The sequence below is a fragment of the Dermochelys coriacea genome, chromosome 14 (genome assembly GCF_009764565.3).
Source record: "Dermochelys coriacea isolate rDerCor1 chromosome 14, rDerCor1.pri.v4, whole genome shotgun sequence".
Lineage (NCBI taxonomy): Eukaryota > Metazoa > Chordata > Testudines > Dermochelyidae > Dermochelys > Dermochelys coriacea.
In genome coordinates this window covers 4,217,999-4,242,466 of record NC_050081.1, presented here as the reverse complement: position 1 = coordinate 4,242,466, position 24,468 = coordinate 4,217,999, and the positions used below count along the sequence as shown (strand labels likewise).

At 45.4% G+C, this 24,468-nt stretch overlaps 1 protein-coding gene and 1 long non-coding RNA gene across 11 annotated transcripts in view; one reads left to right on the top strand and one right to left on the bottom strand.

The window, feature by feature from the left end:
- SLC39A11 (solute carrier family 39 member 11) overlaps positions 1–24,468 on the bottom strand; it is a 430,131-nt gene that overhangs the window by 310,729 nt on the left and 94,934 nt on the right. The window lies entirely within an intron of this gene.
- On the top strand, positions 382–4,667 carry LOC122456737. Its single transcript, XR_006275769.1, has 4 exons — positions 382–393; positions 753–754; positions 1,621–1,632; positions 4,545–4,667. It is a non-coding gene; the product is annotated as an uncharacterized LOC122456737 (long non-coding RNA).

Below are 24,468 nucleotides of genomic sequence, written 5' to 3'. Positions count from 1 at the left end.
GCATCCGTGTGCATCCGTGCACAGTAATCAGCTCATCCCCACAGACAGGCAGGGTAACCTTCTCAAGCGATCAGTTCGATAGAATCGGCCATGTTACTCATGCACGTAACAGGCCTGTTAGGATGGATTCTGAAAGTCTAGCTGAGTAGAGGTGTGGGTAGTGTGAGGGCAACGGAAACGTCCCAGAAATCAATCATGGTGTTTACAATGGCACATGTTCTGGTGCCCCCACCCCAAACGCAATGTACATTTCTATCTCTCCATGGTGGGGGGCGGAGATGATTCAGCTGCACAATGGCATTAGCTCTCCTTCTTACCAGACAGCTGCAAAACAATTCCACCATGGAGCACAAGAACGCCACTTCTTCATTTCCCTTCAGGATTTGTAACACTGTGAAGGGCTATTTTTACAGAGCTTTGCAAGTTTTCCCCTTCCCACCCCCCGACGGTGACCCAAAGAATAGCTCGGTATTAGGCTCCTAAATTATTAACATTTTAAACCCATAGAAATGATTAATTCCAATCGAAAAAGGAACCGTTCTTCTTGCAAAGTAGATGTTGAATAAAGCACCAATTCAATAGGAGGAAACGTAGAAATCAGTGGCCAAATTCTGCTCTCAGTTACAATGGGGCACATACAGAATGACTCCAGCATAGTCAATGACGTTACTTCAGAATTACAGCAGCAATACATTTATATAAATGAACAAGGCGTAGGAGGTAATTAAAGTTTAATAGGAATACCACACCAGGAGTGATACAACTCCGTGTGCACGAGCAATAACCCCAAATATGAGTAGGGCTGTAACTCTAGGCAGACAGACAATGACTCCCTCTCCTACGCAAATGGAGTTTTTACCCAGTCATGCATTTCAGATGCCTTGCTGCTATGCAGAACAGATGGTAATTCTCTTAACTTGAAAGATCAGCCCTGGGTTTAGACAGAAAGACTCCAAAAGTAATTACACACAAATGTCAGGATTTTTATTCAATTTTTCATTCCCAAAATTGCAGCCTGCCAGATTCCTTCTACTGCCCATTGAGAAGTCAAGGCCATACTACAATATAGCACGAAGGTCAACAGCATCAGAAGCTGTAAAGAAGGCCAAATAATCAGAGGTCTCTTCTCCACTCAACATGTGCCTGGAACATCCATTAAATTACCACACAACATCCTACCTACCTGAGCTCAATCCGGGACTCGGATAGTCCACACACTTGTGCCAGAGTCCAGTGCCCAAGAAATTGGGGGTGGAGGGGGGAGTGGGAGGGGAGTGGAGCGCACAACCGGCTTTCTCTCTCTACTTGACAGCATCATCCTGTGCCTTTAATTGTGACACCGAGATCCTTGTTGTCATGGAAATACGGTTCTGTCAAGGCAGGATCAAAACAAATAGGACAAGGAGGAGGGGATCTTCATTTAAAGACACAAAGCAAGAGATTGGACGTTTCTTCCAACACAAGCCATGGTCACAGGCTTATGGGGGCACATGAAGTCTCTCTGTTTGTATCAGTTGCATTTGACGGGCCCTTTGGAGCTGGAAAGAGCTCTGGTTCTGACCGAATCTACTTAGCTACAGAGCTGGATATACTTGGAACAAGTCAATGACGGTCCTGCAGAGCTAGATTTGGGTTCACTACAGCTTTGCTATCTTGTCTGCAGGACAACGCTAAGCGCTGTGCTCCCAAGTACAGTGCTTTATTTGCCAGCGTGCAGAGGGGTGGGTCCCTGCTACAGCAGCTGTTGGGGCCACTGGAGAAAGCAGAAACAGTACCTCTCGTAAAATGTTGCTCAAAGAGGCAGAAAGGCACCTGCTGTGATTTGAGGAGGGGCATTGCCGTAGGATGAAGCAAAAACCATTTTGAGACAGAGGCACTTGGAAAAGCTATAAGGAAAGTGGACCGACCTTTTAAACAACGTATCCAAGCCCCTGCAGTTCCCATTCAAGGCAACATGCTAGGAAAAGAATATTGGCCACGTACAGCTCATACAATCCAGAGTATTTTACTAATTAATTACTTTAAAGTTCATCTGATAACTTCTGAGTCCTGAAAATTCCTGCTTTGTACGTGTAGGATTCACAGAATTATATTGCAGCAGGGAACATATTCTTGTATTAGCAGAGGGACAAGTCAACTATCCATAGTCTTAAAGGAAAAAGCCACCCTTTTAATAGCACTGAATTTGCAATGCTGTGTAATCTCCTAATGACTTTAAGACAGTCCACCATGTCTGTTATTATAGACACTTCTCAGGGCTTTGGAGAGAGACTCTCAGCTTTGCTTCATTCCTTAAAATGCTCTAAAGGTCGGGGTTATCGCATAGTAACACATGCCTCGGAGTGTATCAGCATTTAGACTCTCAACTTGGGAGGGAGGGGAATCAGAGCCCAGAGTAACTACACTGTAGTGTCATGTAAAGAGACACAGATGATAATGAATATGCCTGAGTTTTAACTCAGTTAATGTAGTCCTAAAAAATGATTGACTTAAATTAGGCTTCCAACAGATCGGAATGAGAAATCTCCAAGTTGCTAGTCGTTTTAAAAACCACCTCCTTTCTCAGTAACATATTACATGCACCCACTCACACATTTTCTGCTGCCTTGCTATTATCTAAGGCATCATTCCATATGGACATCCTGAAGGGACAGAAATGCTAAGCAGGTTGGACCTAGAAAAGGGTTTAAGGTGCAGAAGTCTTCAGATTTACAAAGGAAGGAAGTGTAGAGGTCTGATCACTGCCGCTTGTTTACTACCATGAAAGATCCCCAAATTGGTGTGCACGCACATTGTGTGTGTGTAGGGGGCAGTTGGGGGAAGAAATTAGACAAGGAAATACAATACAGAGACATGACGACAGAAAGACATACATGATCGAAACACAGGAACCAGGTGACATTCAGTGAAATTAAAAGGTTGGAAATTCAAAACCATCAAAGAACTTTTTTTTTTTTTTGCACAATTTATAATTAGACTGTGGAACTCACTGCTACAGGAAGTCAACGAGGCCAAGAATTTAAGATTAAAAAAAGATTGGACATTTCTAAACAAGCATATCCAGAGTCATCAGGATTAATGATAAATTTTGCAGAAGGGATATTAAACCTCATGCTTCAGGGCTGACGCCAATCTTTAACTGTTGGAGACCAGGATGAGATTATCCCACATCTACTACTGCAGGGAGCTTATTCTCCCCTCTGAAGAATCTGATGCTGGCCACTATCAGAGAGAGGATACTGGGCTAGATGAATCTTGGGTCTGATCTAGTCTGACAACGCCTGTTTCTATGTACCATATAGTGTGTGCAAATTAAAACCTCTACTTACTGAAATGGAATTAGCTTGATTTTTGGCTTATTGTGAAAGTCGGGGTGCTTATTTACCACACGAAAGTTGGCAACTGTGTCTCCAAGCTATCCCGGGTTGGGCGATTCACATAATGCAGCAGCCATTTTGCATGCAAACCCAGATGAAATAAGTAATTCACACCAGGAGTTCCTGAAGGAAATATAAAAAATCGTTACTCACCTTCTTGTAACTGTTGCTCTTCTCGTAACAGTTTTTTTTTCTCTTCGAGTGCTTGTTCACGTCGATTCCAATCAAGAGACTCACAAGCCCAAGTTTAGGTGGTGGGGTCAGAGTCTTCCACTGATTGGAGTTCTGCTCGTCTGAAGGCTGCATCGTCTCGGGCCTGCTGGGTAATCGCATAGTGCATGGTGAAAGTGTGGATGGAGGACCGCGTCGCCACTCTGCAGATTTCCTGAGCGGGGACCTATACCAGGAAAGCTGTTGATGATGTCTGCGCCCTGGTGGAGTGCGCAGTGATTGGAGGTGCAAGAACCCCTGCCAGGTTGTAGCACTCTCGAATACAGGACACAATCCATGATGAGATACTTTGGGATGACACAGGCTGACCTTTCATTCTGTCTGCAACTGACATGAATAACTGGACCAATTTTCTGAATGGAATCATTCACTCGATGTAAAAGGTCAGCACCCTGCAGATATCCAGAGAGTGGAGTCTCTGCTCCCTGCCGCTGGAATGTTGCTTAGGGTAGAATACCAGGAGAAAGACGTCCTGGTTGATGTGAAACTGTGACACAACCTTTGGGAGGAAAACGGGATGGGGCCTGAGCTGCACCTTGTCCTTACAGAACACTGTGTAGGGAGAGTCTGATATTAGGGCCCTGAGCTCAGACACCCTCCTGGCCAAGGTTATTGCTCCCAGGAACGCCACCTTGTAAGAGAGGTAGAGCAGGGAGCATATCGATAAGAGTTCAAAGTGGGGGGGGGTCCCATGACCCTAGAGAGGACCAGGTTGAGGTCCCAGGCAGGGATAGGCTGACGGACATTAGGGTATAGTCTGTCAAGCCCTTTTAAGAACCGGTTGATCATAGGGTTAGCAAAGACAGAGCGGCCCTCCGTGCCCGGGTGGAAGGCCGAGATAGCAGCTAAGTGCATCCTTATTGAGACAATGAAAGCCCCTCCTGCTACAGATGGAGGAGGTAGCACAGAACAAGCGGCACTGGGACCAGCATCCAGGACGAATGGCGCTGCGCCAACCAGATTGAAAATCTCTTCCCCTTGGCAAGGTATGTGGCTCTCACAGAGGGTTTTCTGCTGCCAAGGAGGATGTGTCTAACCTGGTCTGAACAGGAAAGCTCCATTGGGTTCAACCACAAAGCTTCCACACCATGAGATGAAGCAACTTAAGGTTCAGATGTTGAAGATGACCGTGCTCTTGTGTCAGAAGGTCCAGGAAGAACGGCAGGGTGACCGGGGCTTCCATGGACATGTCTAGGAGAGATGCTTACCAGTGCTGATGGGGCCAGGCTGAGCTTGTTCCCTTCGGATCTTGAGGAGCACTTTGTGAACGAGCGGTATGGGCGGAAAGGCATATAGGAGACAACCTCCCCATGAACACGTCCATGCTGGAGCCCAGCCTGGGATTCTGGAAGAAGCAGCACTGCTGGCACTTCCTGTTGAGTCGCATGGCAAAGAGGTCTATCTGGGGAAAGCCTCACCTCTGGACGATGGAAATCGCGACGTCTGGGCAAAGGGACCGCTCCTGGCTGTGAAACGACCTGCGGAGGTGGTCCGCCAGCTCATTCTGTACCCTGGGGAGATAAGACGCTTGTAGATGTATTGAATGTGCCACACTGAAGTCTCACAGAATGAGGGTTTCCTGGCATGGGGAGAGGAGTACACCCCCATTTGCTGATATAGAACATTGCCATTGTATTGTCCATCATGACTGATGCACATTGTCCCATTAAGCGTGCTCGGAAGGTCTGGCATGCCAGGCGCACTGCTCTCCGCTCTCTGATATTGATGTGGAGACCCAGGTGCGCCTGAGACCAGAGGCCTTGAGTTCTGCCGTCTCCCAGATGTGCTCCACAGCCCAAGTCTGATGCGTGCGTCACTAGCGACAGAGATGGCTACGGAGTGGTGAAGGGAAGCCCTGAACATATCTCCTGAGGGTTGAGTCACCACAGGAGGGAGTCGAGGACCGGGCGAGGCAGGGTCACGATCATGTCCAACTTGACATGCCAAAGTCACGGGGAAAAAAAAAAAAAAAAAAAAATGCAGAAATTGGGCTTGTTTGGGGCTTAATTGGCTTGTGAGTTGCTTGTTAGCTGGCTAGTTTTTTGTTAGTAGCTTGTTTGGCTTGTGGCTTTTTTTTTTTTTTTTGCTTGGCTCCTGGCAAGCAGAGAGCGGGGGGAGTCAGGGGTGCACAGCGGGCCCACCACAGTCCCAGACTGCAGGCCGGGGGGAAATCTAGTCACACAGTGTTGGGGTTATTAGGTACTGGCATGTTTTGGCCTTGTTTTGAAATGGAATTAGCTTGATTTCTGGCTTATTGTGAAAGTCGGGGTGCTTATTTACCACACGAAAGTTGGCAACTGTGTCGCCAAGCTCTCCCGGGTTGGGCAACACACTGATGCAAGCCACAACTGAAGAGGTTGAAGCCTGAGTCTGGCATGCTGCACCACGTAGGTACAGGCAGCCATGTGTCCAAGGTGGCAAGACACAGCCAATGAAACGTCAGGGGTTTGACCCACCCAACTCACCTTCAGACCAGCACAAGCTAAGGGCGTTCAAATATTACTGACACTGAGGCAACTGGTTTCAATTTGTCTGAGAGATCATCACTGTCGTCCACACCCTGGTACCTCAAAATGGCCGCGCGCCAGTGGATGACTTATGACAAGGTACCGAAGCTTGTGTGTATTATAGAACAGGGAGCGGCTGCTGAAGCCAAGCCAGCTTGAAAGTGCAGATTTATCCGCAAAGACCAGGTTGTTAAAATAATCACATGGGAAAGACTGAGCCGCTCAGAGTGCACAGAGCTCGCTTGCTTTGAGCTGATTTCTACTTCAGAAAGGCTTCTTGCCACAAGAAGCAACACGGGATAAACTGGCACATTCTCGCCACAAGCTCGTCTATAAGTTGCTCAAGACACCCAAGCAATACGATAAGAGGGAATTCCTTGTAGAAGGGTTAACACGACCTATTGTAGCTTATTAGAAACTAACCAACACGGGTGGGTTCCATGAGACCAACCCTCTACTGCATCAAAACTGGGGGGACCTGGCCTGCTTTGGGGAGCGGGGAAGGGAAGATTTTTTCACAGTAGTAACTCCGACAGCGTTCAGTACTCTGACGAACGCTTTGCACTTACATAGCTCTGAAAATACTTTAAACAAAATCCTTATCAGCCAGAAATTATCCCCACTTTACGCATGGAGAACTTAAAACACAGCAGCTACGCAGCAAGTCAGCAGGAGAGCTGAGTTCCAATTAGTAGCTCATTGCCTTATTAACTAAGCAGAGTGGGCTACATAAGACTCATTTTAAGAAGACTGCAGTTTGGGAAATTTATGGAGCACAGATTTGAGATCTGAGGAGGGAATTTAAGCCAGATAAATGTTGAGAGCCAGAAACATCCTCTATTTTCTTAGTAAATGTGTTTGGGACAAGTTTGGAAGTCAACATTCAGCTAGAAGAGGCTACAGGTGCCCTGCCTACCAGCATAAAAGAAGTCAGGAAAACCGCAGGATGAGGAACCTGACTTACCTGATTTACGGGTATGAAACTTATCTGGTACTTGCTCCTGTTTTACAACTATACTGTAAAAAAGAAAAAAAAAAAAGCCCCCAGAACTCTTTTTAGATGGGCTTTAATAACCCTGCTCCAGTGTCAATACTGACAGTGTTTAAAGTGGGTGGGTGGGGGAGAAGAGATAGCCTTCCTAATTTACTGTGTCTGTATTTTAAAAACATGAAACATTCCTGCAAAACAAGGTAACTTTGATGACTGCAGGTCTGCAGGAGAAGAGCTACTCCAGATAAGTGTTGAAATGACTAACAGGGACAAATTCCTCCCCACTTTGTTCCTTTGAACTTTTCCTGTTAAAAATGAGGATTGAATGCCCTGAAACAGCAGTTTTACATACTTGCCCGCTGGGAGGAGTTTGCAGCAAGAGGGAAGGGGACTTTTTAGGGTTTTCCACTCAATAGTTCTCCCCGCCCCCAACAGAAAACCATCTGCTGAAATGAAGTCTGGGACTTAGAACTGTTAAATGCTCCAACTGGAAAAGGTCCTAAAGGTCCCTTTACTGTGATCTCATTCTCTGTCAAGGCAGCCAGCCTTCATCGTGATGCTGACTAGAACCATTCTTCATCAAATCTTGCACTTGAAAGCAGGTCGCATGGTTAACAGGTAGGAGTGCTTTTCCCCTCTGCCACCACAACCCCAGACATGCACAAGCATACCCCAGAGCTGTACCGCAGCTTTTTGAAGCTTAGATACCACTTCAAGCAAAAAGTTAGCAAAACTTAAGAGTGGAAACCTTGCTATATATACTGGTAAGTACTATGTGAATTTATGTACCATGGTACCCTCTGAGTCCAGTGGCCTCTTTCAAGGAGTTGCCAGGAATGTGCATATGAAAAATATTCTTTAAAAAAAAAGTTTCTACATCTTGTTTGTTTTTGAAGCCTCCCTGATGTAATTCAAGATATGCACATTAGTAATGGCTGCACTTCAGAAGATTTTGAGACGGCATAAATATACAGAACACCCGATACTTCTCCAAAATATTATCCAAACCTCCTGGATCTGGAAATTATAACAATTTTATAGTCTCTAGCATACTCTATCCAAGGATCTCAAAGCACTTCATAAATCCCTCTACCGCCCTCTTGGAAGGTAGGTATAACGAAGCCTGATGTGCAGATGGAGAAACTGAGGCACAAAGTTGAAGCAAATTGCACACGGTCATACAGCAATGTAGGGTCAAGAACAGAACCCGTATCATCCCCATTTCGTGTTTTTAAACACTAGACAATGTTCCTGCATGGGTATATCTCCATGTCCAAAACTGAGGTGTTCTTGGGTGCATACCCTCCACTCCATCTCTCTGGCAACCCTGTGGGTTCTTACAGGCTGGTGCCTCTTTCCTCAACCCATCCTCCCATGTGCAAGGGACATCATGTCCAATGATTACTCAGCAAACACCCCCGCCCCCCGATAAGCTCACCAGCCCATCACCATGGAGTATTTCAATACAGGTTGTAAATAGGATCCCAGACGCTTACGTTTTAATTAAGCCATAAAAGAGGGAAGGGCAGACTTCTAAAACCATGGTTCACATCTGACTTAGGACGCAGATCGTAAGCACTTTAGTCAGGGATTCATTTCCGCTATGTTTATACAGTGCCCAAAACAATGGAGCCAGACAAGGCTGGCCTCTAGGCACCACCAAAGTGTACTGTAAACTAGTAAGTGGCATGAGTCTGCTGGCTTCCACCTCGTTTCTGGTGTAGTCCTGTCCCACTCACAACTGCACCACCCTGGTCAGCTTAATGAGCTTCTTCTGCTCAGCAGAGGTCCAAGACCGAAATTACCTCCAGATCCAGGGGGTCTGGATAATACATTTGAGAAGTATCTGGTTGTTTCGTACATTTATGCAACACCTCAATCCTCTGAGGCGCAGCCATCACTCACATGTCTATCCTACGCTGGAGATGTGCTAGAAAGCTATGCCTTAGATTTGTCTGCTCTTGGCTTTAGACAGCGTTATTCCATCAGTCTCTGCATGCGGAAGACTAAAATTCATCCCAATATTTGTACAACAGAAAAATGAGGACACTGCGCAATCCTCCACATACCTGCTGCAATCTTTGTCTTGTCATCAGCCAGATGGGCATGGCCTCTATCAGCAACCTGCAGGATGCTGAAACAGCTCAGCGCTATCCAGTGGTGTGGGAGGGCCAGCACAAGGCAGGCGCCCCTCGGCAATGTTTCTCCTCAGCCTTTGCTGCCAGTGCCATTCTGCGTGTTTCAAAGCAGCCAGGCAGGAGGCCTTCACAAACCCACAGGACAATGACCATTTAAGGGGCAGCCTGTATTGGTATCAAAGTGGAACCGAAGATGCTCACAAAAAACACTGGATTGCAAGGCAGACTCAGCTGTCTCTTTGTGCCTAGAGCTAAGTTAACTTGGATCCAGAGCATTTGAAACGAGTTTAAAATAAAGTCAGAGGCTATGAATCTGGATCCATTCTGTTTGGATAGTACTTCATTGACTCTTTTCTAGTGGCATGATATTTTGAACTCTGCAAAATACTAAATTATTAAACACCCTTCTAATGTATTTATATTGCCCTTGCATATACCATGTAACAATATTTAACGAAAAATTACATTAAAGGGAATGACAGATTAAAAATACAGCGTGAACTTTCCTTACCTGTGCAATTAACAATAAATTAGGGTGCATTTACACTTGAATTTTTAAGTTGTAATCATGTTGTTTAATACTTGTTAAAACACAACATGACTACAAATCCTAGCGTAGAACTATACTAGATGTTTGTTCCTGGACTTCAGTTGAGGGTTAAACACAGCTAGGGACATATATTCACCCTGTCTACACCAGAATTTACAACTATGCAAATTAACAACTGAAAATTCAAGTCTAGACATCCTTTAGGGGATTAGAACCATATATTCCACCACCCATGAAGTTTGCATTGTGAAATTAATTAGACTGGTCAGTTTCACTTCCAGGTCCCCATGCACTAATGCAAAGCTCACGGTTACTCAGACTGCACACAGAGATGTTGCAGGGGAGGGTTTAAAACTTTACGAAAAATGGTTAGCACTGACTTTTTTTAAAATCTATTAAAATAGAAAATAGGGTTGTTGTTTTTTAAGATTTCTTTTTTTAAGAAAGCACACCCCAAATATTGAATTTGAGGCTCAAACTACTGTTCCTCCCCATGTTCCTTTGCACTGATTTTTCTCTTACCAGGTTGGCTTTATAATCCATTCTGTTCCAGCAGAAGAGGCCAAAAGTGTTTCCCCTCTGGTGGTTATTTGGTAGCCTGTGTGAAATGGTCTCTATGCATATAAAATCAACCATCAACTGCACTAGTTACTTAGATTATAAGGTCTATGGGGCCATCTCTTTGTTACATGCACATGTAACGCCTACCACAGCAGGACCTTAACTCCCGAATGGGACTGCCCTACAACAGTACAAATGAATGTCTCAGAGAGGGCAAGGAGTGCATGGGCACAACACGTGGACTCGCATTTAGCAATGGTACCTACAGACCAGAACTCACAGCTCCTGGGCAGGGAGCTACAGAGAGACTGCACTGTTGCAGCACTTGATGGAGTCATGTGGCCACAGAGGACTTCTCAGTGAGGCAGTGCAGCCTCGAATCAGGAGACCTGTGCTCTATTCCCAGCTTTGTCATGGATCCGCTGGGTGACTTTAGGCAAGTCACGTCACTGCGCCATGCCTCAGTTTTCCCATCTGTAAAATGGGGATCAGGATACTGACATTCTTTATAAAGCCCTTCGAGATCTACAGGTGAAAAACACTAGATAAGAACTAGATATTACATTTTCCAGACTGGTCCACCTAGCACTAAGTTTACCAAGATTGACAGTGGGGGCAGAAAAGATTAGAAAGAACTAAAAGGGAGTATATTTAGACCCAGATTTTATCCCGTCAGCTGACCTAACAAGTCAGACTTGACAAATAAGTTTGGATTTTGTTTTCTTTTGCCATTTTGTAGAACTAAATCCCCCGGCTTTAGGATTACTTCTGTGCTGTAAGCCATTGAACAAACACTGAATAATCAACCTTCTAAGCTCTCCTGGAAGAGTGAGCTGTATCCACATCACCAGGGCCAATGATTTAAAGAGCAATTACAGTGCAAACGTGGCTCTTATCAGCACGATCAATATCTGTATCTGGAAAAGCTTCCTAGTGGGGGAAATAAAACATTGATTTTTAGTGAAAAGGCATATTCCATCATCCTGTGCCATATACCACATTCAAAAGAGGCCTTGATGCAAACAGTCTCATTTTAGCCCACAGAAAAGCCAAATTGAAATGTGTCAGAATCAAAATCAGAGGCGAAAGAGATGGACAGCGCAAACTGCAGGACAGCGCCCCATAATCAGGAAAATGTTAAGATTTTTAAAGCCAGTTTCCAGAACCACCAAGTCACCAGGAATTTTTTTCTGACAGCACATGCTCAGCCTGACCCCTATTCAGCAGCAGTTCCCTCACCACAGGCAAGACTGGGACAGAAGTGGAGCTTACATCAGTTGAACAGACAGAATCATAGAACCTCAGGGTCGGCCGGGACCTCGGGAGGTTCTAGTCCAACTCCCTGCTCAAAGCAGGACCAACCCCCCCATTAAATCATCCCAGCCAGGGCTTTGTCAAGCCTGGCCTTAAAAACCTCTAAGGAAGGAGATTCCACCACCACCCTAGGTAACCAGATGGCTCAGTGGAATTAGCATTAGGGTGGTCAAATTCAGTGCACAGCATCTGAGGGCAGCACGGTCCAGAGGCTATAACACAGAGCCAGTCCCTCAGGCAGTCCAGTGTTGCAATCCCAGTGCTGCCCTCAATAAGTTGCAAAGCCCTGATCGAGTCAAATTCCCCCACTCAGTTTTTCCTTTCTTCACTTCTGAAATGGGGGTGGTATTTACCAGCCCGGTGAGGCTGTTTTTTCAGCACCATGCAGAGGGAAAGCACCGCACAAGTGCTACGCGTTGTTATTCTGTAACACAACGCCCCCAACACTCACTCGTCTGCATCCGGAAAGGTTTATTTTCCTTTTGTTCTTGGATTGTGTACTTGTTCAGGGTTGGGTTTAAGCACCAGGAAAGCAATCTGAGCCTGCACTGAAGCCTGAAGCACTTCCCAAGCTTCCCCACCAAAGGCTAAGGGGAAAACCCCAAAGCAGCACTTTATATTTTCATATATAAAAACTTCCTCTTCACCCGGTCACACTGGAGCTTCTACCAAATGGATAGGTCACCCAACAGTACAACGGTTTCCTCACTTTATGGCAGGATGCAGTTCTGCTGCCCTGCACAGATTTAAGCCCAATAAGGGGGATCAGGGAGCGCCCAAAGAGGAGCTTTTATAAACCATGCCTGGGTGCAGGGGAGCTAAATTTGTTCTCCACATTTTGATCCCTTTGTTGTTCCAGCCTTTGGCATCCCAGATGCAAACCTGAAAACTCCACCGCAGATGCTCATTACAGTTTGTTCGCACAGTTGAAGCCAACGCAAATCATTCTTGGCACAACCGGGTATGGCTTTGCAAATCAGTTCATTATCCTCGCAATGTCTTCATAATGCAGGGGCGGATCCTCCCCACTTTGCTAAGGGAATAAATCCCATCTTAAAACAAAAGCGCTCAATATGCTTTCATACATCTGCCCTGAAATTTCTCCTGAATTAATATTCCTGTGGTCTCTGGGCTCCAGAAATCTGGCTTTCATTTCTCTTCTATGAAGCATTCGCAGAGTAACGAAAGTGTTTTGCGTCCCCATTCAAATAAGAAATCATATAGAGAAAATACATGAATTATTGTGTTTAATGAATGAAACTGAGGAAGAGGTGCTGAATGGGTTAGTTGATCAGACTGCACTGCAATGAAATTTGAGATTTAAGGGGTTCTTCAATATGGCTGAAATCTATTTTCCCCCCCTTTTAATGGGGTTTCCCCTTCTGCTATCCAGGTTCCATTTAACTCTTCGGAGATGATGCTATTTCAGTCCAGGCAGCTTCCAAGAGATGAGACAAACAGGTTGTGACATACAGACAGAAGTTTTTTTGGTGTGGTGCATACATGCATGCCTCTGGGAAGGATGTTTTGGTATCTTAATGACTTGATCGATGCCAGGTATGCTAGAGCCAGGTCACTTGGGGAGCCAAAGGCGATCACACCAGTGTCTTTTCCATCATGTCACCTTGCACCAGATTTTTTCCGCAATCATGCACATGGTCTGCAGTCACCTTCACACACACGTGTACCACACCCCTGCTGACTCTCCCACACAAGGATATTGCAGGTAGCTATCTTCATGCATGTCACAATTCACATGATCACATTTATCACACCTTCACGCTCACTCACACATACAGAAAGTCACGTCACACCATATGATCAACCCTACTAGGGATGCGGTGGGGAGATTACATTCCAGCTTGATCCTCTACCATACTTCACTTTCTTGCTAAAACACTTCTAGGCTATGGAGACAAACTGCTAAGTGACACATTGCATAATGAGCAAGGAGTCCAGCAGAGAGGTGGAGGGATGGGAAATGAGCTATCCAGTGGTCTCTTAATTTAAGTAGCTCTGGAACACGGAATAAAAATAGAATTTAGAGCCCTAATAATACATTGCCAGGTGAAGCCAGGAAATTAAGCCAGCGGAAAATATTGCCTAGAGCTAGCAAATTCAATTTGGGAACTGACTCCACTGTATAAGAGAGACATACACCACAGTCAACATCTCCATACCTTCCACACTTGCTAGCAAACCTGAATTCATAGCATGGGTCCCAACTGAGTTTAATTAGCCTCATAGACTAATGAATCTTGGCTAAATCAAAAGTGGTGCAGAGCCCATTAGCCAAGCTGTGAGGGACGTGACATTCATTTCTCACTGGCAAAAAGACTGAATCTCGGTAGAGTCTCACATGCTGTGCAAACAGATTGAGAGGCCTGAGGAGAGGGGTCGTGGGTGGGGTCTTTCAAAGCTGGGTCTGCCTTTTTCACTCACATGGCTGTGGACAGATAATGGCAGTGGAGAACAGCACAGGGCCACAGGGAGAGAGCTGGTAAAATGCCCCACTCGTTTCAAAGGAGACATCCTGTAGGATCTATGAAAATTCTCCTGATCTCACCCCAGCCTCTCGTGACGTAGGTCTACCCTGCAATCCTGGGGTGCAACCATGCCAGCGGACATGTCCACACTAGCTCTCTTCTAGCTAGCTCGGGTACCACAGCAGCGAAGCCGTGGCAGCCCGGGCTAACCCCCAATGGAATTACCCAGGGTTCTAGGCGAGCTTGTACAGACTACGCTGATGCCCATGTGCCACAGCTTTGCTGCTCTGGTATATGAGCCAGCCAGATTAAAGCTAGCTCAGGTACATCCACATGAGCTGCAATCACACCCCGTGACTGCAGTGTAGACATCCCCGTACTTGCCAACAGCCAGCACCTCACAGACAGAACCAAGTCAAGGGACTGGATTCTAGAACAGACGGACAAGCACTAAAGCCTGGATCTGCTAACGGGAGAAGCTGCTACAAAAAGAGGCAGAGCCTCTGTAGTTCCCTGATAGCACCCAACCCCACTCCCCAGCCTGGCGTGCACATTGTGGGAGGGATCCATCAGGAACACAACCTCTGGCTGACTGATGGACATTAAAGAGCCCATGACAACTTCTGCAAACCAGGAGTCCCCCAGCCACGCTAGCTGGTTATTATATTATATCTCTCTCCCTAGCAAACTTATTTTGTGCTCTCTTCACTGCTTACCACTCCAGTCACATCTCAGGAAATGTGGTAGCAATTCACCCTGCCTCTCCATAAAACAAAACACCCAAAGGGCCTGTTCTGCACCGAAGCCACAATAGTTGTTGCTGCTTTGTAGGAGTTCCTGAAACTTAAAACGTTTAAATCTTTTCAACTAAAAACAGCAAAAAAGATCATTGCTGGGCCAAGAACTTGTAGGACACATTTCATCCTGGAGAGTGTTGGCAAAAGCCCAGGAAATAAGGATGTGTTGACAGGAAGGCCGTGCAAGGCGATAGTTGCACGGAACGGCAGGACATAATATTAAAAGATGCCAAGAGGCGATTTCACATGCACTAATTTAGAAAGAGTTCGGTTTTTTTTTAAATAATCTATGCAGCATCTTTCACATCCCAAGGGCTCTTTAAAGCTGTGAGCTGGACAAGACAGCAACTCCGTGGGCAAATAAAACAGCTCTATGCACTAAGCAAATAGCTCACACCCAGCCTGGGAGGCTGTTTTACTGAGAAATGGAAAGAAAGGGCGAAGACGTCGGATTTATCCCTGCCTTGTTTTGAAGCGAGAAAATACCCGGCACATGATATAGCCCTTTCTATTCCCAGCTAAAAACCTCTCGTTCCTGAATAATTCTCTCAAGATCTAGCACCCTCTTGGGGAGGGAGGGAGGAGAGCACTGAAAAACAACTAGCTGAGAAGTCATTGTGCTGATGTGTCCGAAAGTTCTGCCTTGGCTCACTCTTCCTAGAAATAATTTAAAACGTGACATTTATGAAAACAGGATCTTTGGCTTCTGATGTCAAGTGCGAATTGAGCATCGGGAAACAGATGAACTAAGCAAGAAAGAGCCTATTCTCAAATTCCCTTCACAATAGACCAGAGAACGGCAACAGATGATATATAGGCAGAGAATTGTCTTCAGGTAGCACACAGTCTGAAGTTTTCCTAAAAATGAGATTATATTTAGCTGGGAGAGATTCTGCTGGGAATCTTAACTGGCTGAGTTTGTGAGGCCTTACACAAGACTCAATGGCATTTGTCTGTCTGTGTCTACGTAACGGAGTAATTTTTAAACGCCACATCCTATTACTTCCAAAGCGTCCAGGAATGTTGTAGGCATCCACAGCTAGAATTCTATTGATCTGGGGAGGGGGAAACTGGACAGAGGGAGGGGGAACGGGGAACACATGGATGGCACCCATTAACACCTTCCAGCATTATACCCCTGTTCATACTCCCAATAGAATTTAACATGTTGACACTGAGTGACAACTCTGGCAAAAAAGAGAGAAAAAAGGATCTGAGAGTTTGCATATAGCCCTAGGCATGGGGGAGGGGAGAATGGAGAGCGCACAGAGCCACTGGCGTGGGGGGAGATTATTGTAAAATGCGGGGAGCTGCGAGGAGTCCCTGAAATAGAAGGGGACAGGAGGGTGGCACCCAGCTAGCTTGTCGGGGAAGTGGAGAGTTGCAGGGAGCTCTGGTGCATGCAACAGAAGCTACCAAGTGTGTGACCTCCAAGCAGTGTAAATCCAGAGTGACTCCACTGAAGTCAATGAATTACTCTAGATTTACATTGGTTTAGCAGCAGAATTGGGTCCAGTGTATGTATTACCGAGGAGCTTAGCATGCATGTATGTAAATTTTCCTTCTTCAATAGAAACGTAAAGGCTAGAAATGATTTTAAAACAAGGTGATATAGACCATCACTAGCCATTTAAATCCTCTGCTGCATGGCATTAGTTTTGTTAAATTGATACTAAAATAGCTAGAGGCACTCATCTTTGATTCATTTGGACTTTAATCGCTAGCCTCAATGTGCTGTAAGTGGCATTTTTCCAAGCTCAGTAGAGTACCAAGTGTGCTACGAATGTGTCAACGTGATTACGAATGTAATGGGACCTTCCCAACTAGTAAATGTTACATTTTGCATGAGGAGCCCATCCATTATGTAAGCTGTAACCCCTTCATGAATATTTCATTCACAGATGCCGGGTGCCGACTGAAAATCATGGCAATGAATCAGTCTTTCACTGCTACAAAGGTTGTCTCCTCCCCCAACACTCCATCATCTTGCACATACGTAGAGCAAGGAAAGAAGAGAGTTTACATGGTGAGCTTTTGCAAACTTCCACTCACATCACTCAGACATTGTGCACTGTGCAAGGGACTCTCCTCCAGCTCCCGAGTCACCAGCAGAGACACGTTACAACAAAGGGTGTATCTACACTGCAATTGGGAGGCATGCACCAACAGAGGGCTGTTACAACAGGAACATTTGCCCTCCTCTGCAATCACAGAGAGGGAAAAAATATAAAGGGAACCTGGTTTGGTGTTGTAGGATCACCCAGGAAACTGACAGCAATTGTAACTCTTGCAAAAATCTTTGGGATCAATTCTTCTCTTGTTGATACTGGTGTAAATCCAGATTAAGTCCACTGGCTTTGCCATCTAAACACAGTGCATTCATCACCTTCAGCAAAGGTTTGGTTAGCTGAGTTACCACAACTCATCACTACGAGTTGCCTTAATGTTTTTTTCACAGAAAGAAGCGAGGGCTCCTGTTGGAAGGATTGTGTGTTAGGTCATGTCAAAGCATCACTAGAAAAAAGAGTGAGAGGCACCACTCAGTACGGTCATTGTGTCCTTTCTGAGTGTGTCTTCGTCTAGCTTCAAAACATGGACGGGAGTCTTCCATTAACCACTACAGATGCACTTCTCCCAGGACCAAGAAGGGCTTTGAAAAGCGAGAATACAATAAAGTATTTCAGAAGTTACCATTGAAAGACAGGGACTTGCATGCTCTATTGACTCAAGTCGCAGACACATAAAAAAGACTTTTCTTTGTTAGTCTCTAAGGTGCCACAAGTACTCCTTTTCTTTTTACAGAAAAGACTAACCATCTTCACTTGCTTCTGTTGGAGTTAATGGACGTTCTGAGGCAGCAAACAAGCCAGACTTTCAGAAGAGACAGGAGAGAAGGGGGTAGATTTAGAGGAAGAATTTAATGATTACAAGGACGCAGCCAGGTAACATACTGGAGACGTTCGTTCCCTACGAATTGCCACTCGGGGCAAAAATGTACATCCAAGAATTCAGTTCACCTTGTCTCTCAGTTGGTTTAAGGGGTCCCCTTATCTCAGTTATCTCATTCCTATTTTTATCTCACTAGTTCCTTTCCCTCCATTTCTTCTCCTCTTTCATCCCGATGTTACTTGTAGAGTTTTGCCCAGTATCTTGAGAGACGTAAAAGGGGCCTCGGGGGAACGAGGCAGGGGGCTCTCTTGTACTGTCTGCTGCTCCGGTTTTTGATTGAAAAGGGTTTTCTTTCTGAGGGCTGGAAGGTCAAAGCAGCAACTACTGAAACCACAGCCAGCAAGGGGAGGGAGTGACTGAGGTCCAATCCAGACTTGGAAAGTGCTTATTGCGGCGCCCTCCAGACCGACGCCAGGCAACGTACTAAAGCTGCTTGGTGCAAATAGCAGGAGCTGACCCCCAAAAGATGCCAATGAAGGTAAAAGGGAGAGTACATCAAGCTGTGATTTGATCCATCCTAACATACTGAACGAAGACCTGGCCAGCCATTGGAAGAGAAATTAGTGCGCTCGCCACCACAGATATGAAGATGTTGAGGTGGTCAAATGGTTGGACACTCCATGAGAGGAAATGAAATGAGGCTGTAAGGGACCTAATGCAGGTTGCGTCAACTGAAGACGAGTTGAGGAAGGCCAGGCTGCGTTAGCGTGGGCACAGCCAGCGGAGACCTACGAGCTGTGTCAGTACGATGGCTCCTAAATGAGAGCATGGATAGAAGATGATCAAGTGGAAGACCAAGGGTTGGAGCGGATATCAGCAGACCTCAAAGAAACCAACTGGCACGACAGCCTGGCATGTGATCATCAGTTTTCGAAGGAGACTGGAACAGTCACCAATAGTGAAATGGCAAGAAAGAAGAGAAACTGCTTATCACAGGTAGAATGAACTGTGCACTGTCATAAGGACAACACACCTAGATTATATTCACTGTCATTCAGAGTGTAGGATCCTGGGTCAGGAGACCTGGGTTCTAATCCCAGCTGTGTCACTCGCTCCCTAAGCAACCCCTGGCAAATGACTTCACTCCACTCTGACTCAGTTTCTCCATTTGTAACATGCCCTGAAATCTTCAGATGAAAGGTGCTGTGTAGCTCTGCAGTTGATGCACTATAACCCCCAGATCCTTATTCACGTTTGAAGTCTGGCATGTGCTTAAGTATTTTGCAGAATGGGGGCCTCACTGAGTAGGCCATGACCACAGAGGAGCTAGGCTTTAGGACTCAGGAAAGTTCCCTTACTCTGTTCCTCGATCCCATGACTCTGTGGATCACTAGAGAGTTGTGTTCAGAGCCGAGCGTGATACCTCTCTCGCTCTTCCACTAGCTCACTTGAAATGAGGGAGTCCCTAGCAAGAAATCACCTCACAATGCCACTTCTGTAGGAGTCACCATGTTCACTTCAGTCCACTCTACTGCTGAGAAACGTTAGCCATCTGTGTGGTGAATCCCACGTGCAGGGTTGCATCTGAGGCACTTCATAGTCCTAGTTACTGGCCTAGCTACTTGTTCACTTATGCAACTCCTCACTGACTTCCCATGGGAAAACTCTGTGGAGGCATGGATGTGCGCGGGCGCTCATCTGTGTACACGCGCACACGCGCACACACACACACACACACAAATTAGCTCCATCTGAGCAGCCCCTTCATCCTGCAGAATAATGACTCCTGATTTGCAAAGACACTGTTTCAGCACGCACCACACTAAGTCATATTCCCTCTAGCCAACAGTACCTCTCTGAAGGCAGGGGAACACACTGGGCTGTGTTTCCCAGTGCCGAAATTATAGTTAACATTTAATTCTGGACCCTCCGGGGACTTCAGTGTAAGAGCCTGTTACAATGCAACTGGAACCAGCCAGAAAGCATTTTGTTTGATATGATGGATGCTTCACTTACGATACTATAGCAGGAATAATTGAAGCAGAAGAAAGAAAGACTAAGATTGGCTGGGGAGCAGCATCACCCTCCCACTCTCCTGTCTAATTTGGAGCAATATGAATCATTCTGCGCTGGAGAATCGCTGGGAACCATCATCCCTGTACTGTTAATATATAGTTTCAATAACCATGATTCATGGCTCAAGTTTCCAGACACGCCACTGTCTGCAAATCCTTCTTGAGACCTAAACAAGAGCAAAGCCTAAATGTAGCTGTGATGTAAGGGGTCAACTTCTGGCCTCAGGATACCTATGCATCCTGAAACCACAGCCAGAAGACAGAGCCACTCCACCTACTGAACCCTGACCTTGATGTCAAACTTAGCTTAGCTGACACTGCACCGGCCCTCAAATAGAGGGGATTTCCACTGCCAGGCTTACCTAGCGGGGCATAGTCAACATGTTTTTGCAGAGACGTCCCTAGGCACCAGCCCACATTGAAGTTACTTGCGTTCCTGACAATAATCGTCTGTGCAGACTCTGGGTATTCGCAGGGAAGGTAGAATAGATATGCAAATTAAAAGAGGGCTGTGAAGTCCATGTGTGCTAACATAACTTGTTCTTCTTTTATAGGGAAACGTCTGGAGAAGACAGATATCAGCAAAATAGTCTGCTGCCGGAATAGACTGTTTTATGATTTCCTAAGAGCTCCCACCGCATATATATGGGTCTCTAAAATGGCAGAACAGACATTCAAACAACGAGCCCAACAACTCGGGGGGGAAATCAAGTCACTCCAAGGACAAAAACAAGCACAAGTAAAGCACAATCCGAGACAGGGGCTGCTGCTGAAAAGAAAGGAATGGCCTATGGTGCATTGACTGAGAAAAGCCTCGCTCAGGAGGTTTGAAGGAGACCAAAAAGGGCCACTTGGATGAAGATATTCAGAGGTGGGAGGACCTGAAACACACCTCTGAACTGAGCAGAGCCTGGCGGCTACTCAGACTGGAAAATGAAGAGAACTTGGCTGAACTCAACCACCCTGGAAGGAGGGAAATCAAACAAGCATCTCAGGGCTGGATCATTACATTGCTTCTGGGGTTCTCTGTAACCGCAGGCAACCCCACTGCTAAGGGGGCTCTGCCTGCTATTTTCTGTTCTCCAAAGACCTTGCACAGGGAAGGGTATTTCCCTTCAATGACTTGAACCCTTCCATGCCCTCGAATTAAGATTTCTACATCAAGAAAATCAATTAAGAGAACTAACCTAAAAGGTATCAAGCACCAAGCATCAGGCTAAAAATCTTGGCAAGAACTTTCTGTTTAGGACCATCTGATTCATGCCACAAACCAGTAAATTGAGGAAGCTGCTGAAGCCCCAGAGATGCATCACCCTTGGAAATCCGCAAGGGCTCATGGTTCAATCAATAGCTGCCTGGCCCACAGTGGGAACCAAACAGTGGAAAAGTGGGGTGGTATTAGACAATCTGAAGATCAGATCCTATGGGCACGTCATTTCCAGAACAGTAAATCTAACAACTATTTGATTTTAGGCATAACAGTGGATCCTAAGAGAGAGGATTTTACATTGCATTGGCTTTATTTTAAGCCAAGTGCTATTGTAAATAGCATAGATTAGAGGCAAGGACACTATTTGCAAGCAAATGGCACATTTAAATTAGGAATCAGCCTGCATTGTGTTCCAAACTCAGAAGCGGGCCCATGACACCAGAGTACCGGCTCGAGTCTGCCCCTTCTCCTAATCCGCACAGGTGCATCTCCACAACCTCCTCTGCAACCAGGCCACAGGAGGGACATTCCAGGACCGGGCTTCAGGTGCAATGCATTTTGGCACATACACAACCTGAACTGACCCTGTGCACCCAACTCCTGCTGGGCAAGAGTCTAATTGCTGTGGGTGAAATGCACACCCATGCAGAGGGCTTACACAAGCCACAAGTGCTGCATGGCCCTTGGGTTGGCCCCTCTGCACATGGCTGAATTTTACCCTTTAGGGGAATGCTTTTCATAGCATCAAGGAATACAGACCAACATTAACACAGGCTCTTAGCATGACTGTGCACCTGGCGATGGGAGGGGAGAGGCAATTACACCAGTCTCATGTCTGGAGACTGAATCTGGCCTTGACTTTAATACACTGTTAGCAGTTATTAAGCCTGCATGCATATCCCACATTGTGTTAACACGCTGAGACTAAAGATGTGCATTTCACAGCACTTCACTTTACACGTCTGCTTGAGACGGAGTACAGGCAAAATTGCTCCAAAGGAAACACGTGTATTTTCAAAGCTGCTTTAAATAACGGATAGATGTTTTGTAAAGACCTCTGCAACTGCACCCATAAAAATTAACACTGCCCTGTTCCCACGGGCAGCAGCTTATAAAATCAGTTTCTAGAACTGCTTCACCTAATACCTGAAGATGGAAGGTCAAAGCACTGTCTGTATAAGGAGAAAGATGATGCTCAACACTTGGGGGGCAAAGTAAAACCCAGATCACACGTTTGCAGAACGCTCACTAGGGGTCAGTCCAGATGGTATCCACTCCTGTTCCAGCCACGCTTTCATCCAGTGGGAACATACAGACAAGGGGGCACGAAGGCAACAAGCAGACATGGAAGGAAATGGAGCAGCCTCCCCAACTTATTGAAAAGTATCGTATCGACTCCTGTTTTACTAGCACGAGGTCAACTGCTCACTGGACTCCCCCACCCCACCCTCAGCCCCCATCATCTTCTTTTAGGTAGATCTGGGGTGAATCTTCCCATTTACTGAGTGGATTCACTGACTTGAAGATTTATATTGGCTAAGTGTGACGGGGCGGTAATTAGGGCCCTGATCCTGTGAACACTTGCGCTCATGGAAGTAAAGTTAAGCCTATGCACATCTTTGCAGGATCAGGGCCCTGGTTATGTAGGATTGGACTTTCATTCCTCTTCAATCAAGTCAATATTAGTCTCTCCTCTTCACTCATCACTACCACCTTATGCCTTTTAAGTCACTCAACTGCAGAACAATGCAAGAGGCAGGGCTTTGGAGCTGCGTTCCGGCTCAGCTCCAGCTCCAGGCAAAAACCTGCAGCTCCATTGCTCCAGAGCTGCTCCGCTCCAAAGCCCTGGCAGAGGTGCTGGATTTTTTTAAGCTTACTTGTTTGGGATTTTTAAAGTTAAAGTTAAATTAATAACTCAACAGTGACTAATGTCAAAATTTACATTAGCAAGTACCACCATTTAGATTAATAAAATACCCATTATGTGCCCTGAGAATTTTCACAAGAACACAGCTGGTAAATTCTTGATGGGCATAGTGAAAGCTGCTAATTAACAGTTATTGTCTGTCTCTATTTGCCATCGGTCTTCTTGGCAATCACGCTGTGTCTTGTGAAAATAGCAAGTTCATCCCAACAAGCAAAAAACTAAAAAAAAAAAAAAATATCACTGAAGAGAATAAAAGGGTATTGATTTGTCATTTTTTTTAAGAAATTTCCCCAGCGAGAGCAAACCAACAGTACATAATGGAAAGCTTCTGTTCTCAAAACAACCTCCACGGTTTTCATTTACAACCAAGAGTAGATGCATGCACAAAACAGAGTAGCTCTGAACTTGCAGAAAGATGCATGATTATTTTAAGAGTGAAATTACATTACATTTAGGACATAAAATTGCCAGCATGCAAAATGCTCCAAAGTAATAGAATTATTAGCTGGGGTTTCAGTCTGGACTTGTTAAAGGAGCTTGAAGACATGATGCATCCCCTGGTAACTGGACACCTAACCTCCTTAGGCTGCTTTCAAAACCCCCGTCTAAAATTTTAAAAAGTTAAAAGCACTCTGGTTCAAAACAGTTTTTCATAAAGAATGCAACTATATAATAAAGAATAAAACCTCACCCAAGAAGCTAACGCAATTCTTCGCAGAAAGGCTCACTTCTTTATTTGATGTGCTCCCATCTCCATACGTGGAGGGGAGAAATCAGGGTAGCGCTAGTGTTCCAGATACGCTTAAACTCAAGAAAAATACCAAAGTAGTGAGACTTTTTCACTAGTCATTTATCAAACTGCATTTTTCTGCCTGGTGCAGACTCTCAGTAGCTAGAGAAGAAAAATCCTATTAGAGCAAGTTCGTCTTCCCACAAGGGAAGGATTTAGACCCCCTGCAAAAGACACATCGGCTCTGGTATGGGTGCAACACTTGATCTTTGTCACAGGGCCGTACAAGCACTGAACACACGCACCTAAAAGTGGGAAGCTTTAACATGCTTTCAGATTACAAAATTAGATCAGAAGTTCCCATTGGTTTTTAAAAAACTGTTAAAAAGAAACAAATATTCCCTAAAACAGGATATTTTTATTCCATGTTCTAACAGCTACCAGTTCTATTATCCTCCAGAATAAGGAGACACAAAGTGACCATCAGTCATGGCCCATAATTACAGCAAGCCATCACCAGGGTCACAGGTGCATACAATTCAGCATTGAGAGGCAAAAGTGACCCAGCTGCTCACTCCTTCCCAGCTGAAAAACTATTATCTCAAGGTAAGTGAATTTCATTTCACTGTCAAATTAGATGTCTAATTATTAATAATTCATGCAAGTGGTTTTGAGAACTGAAGGA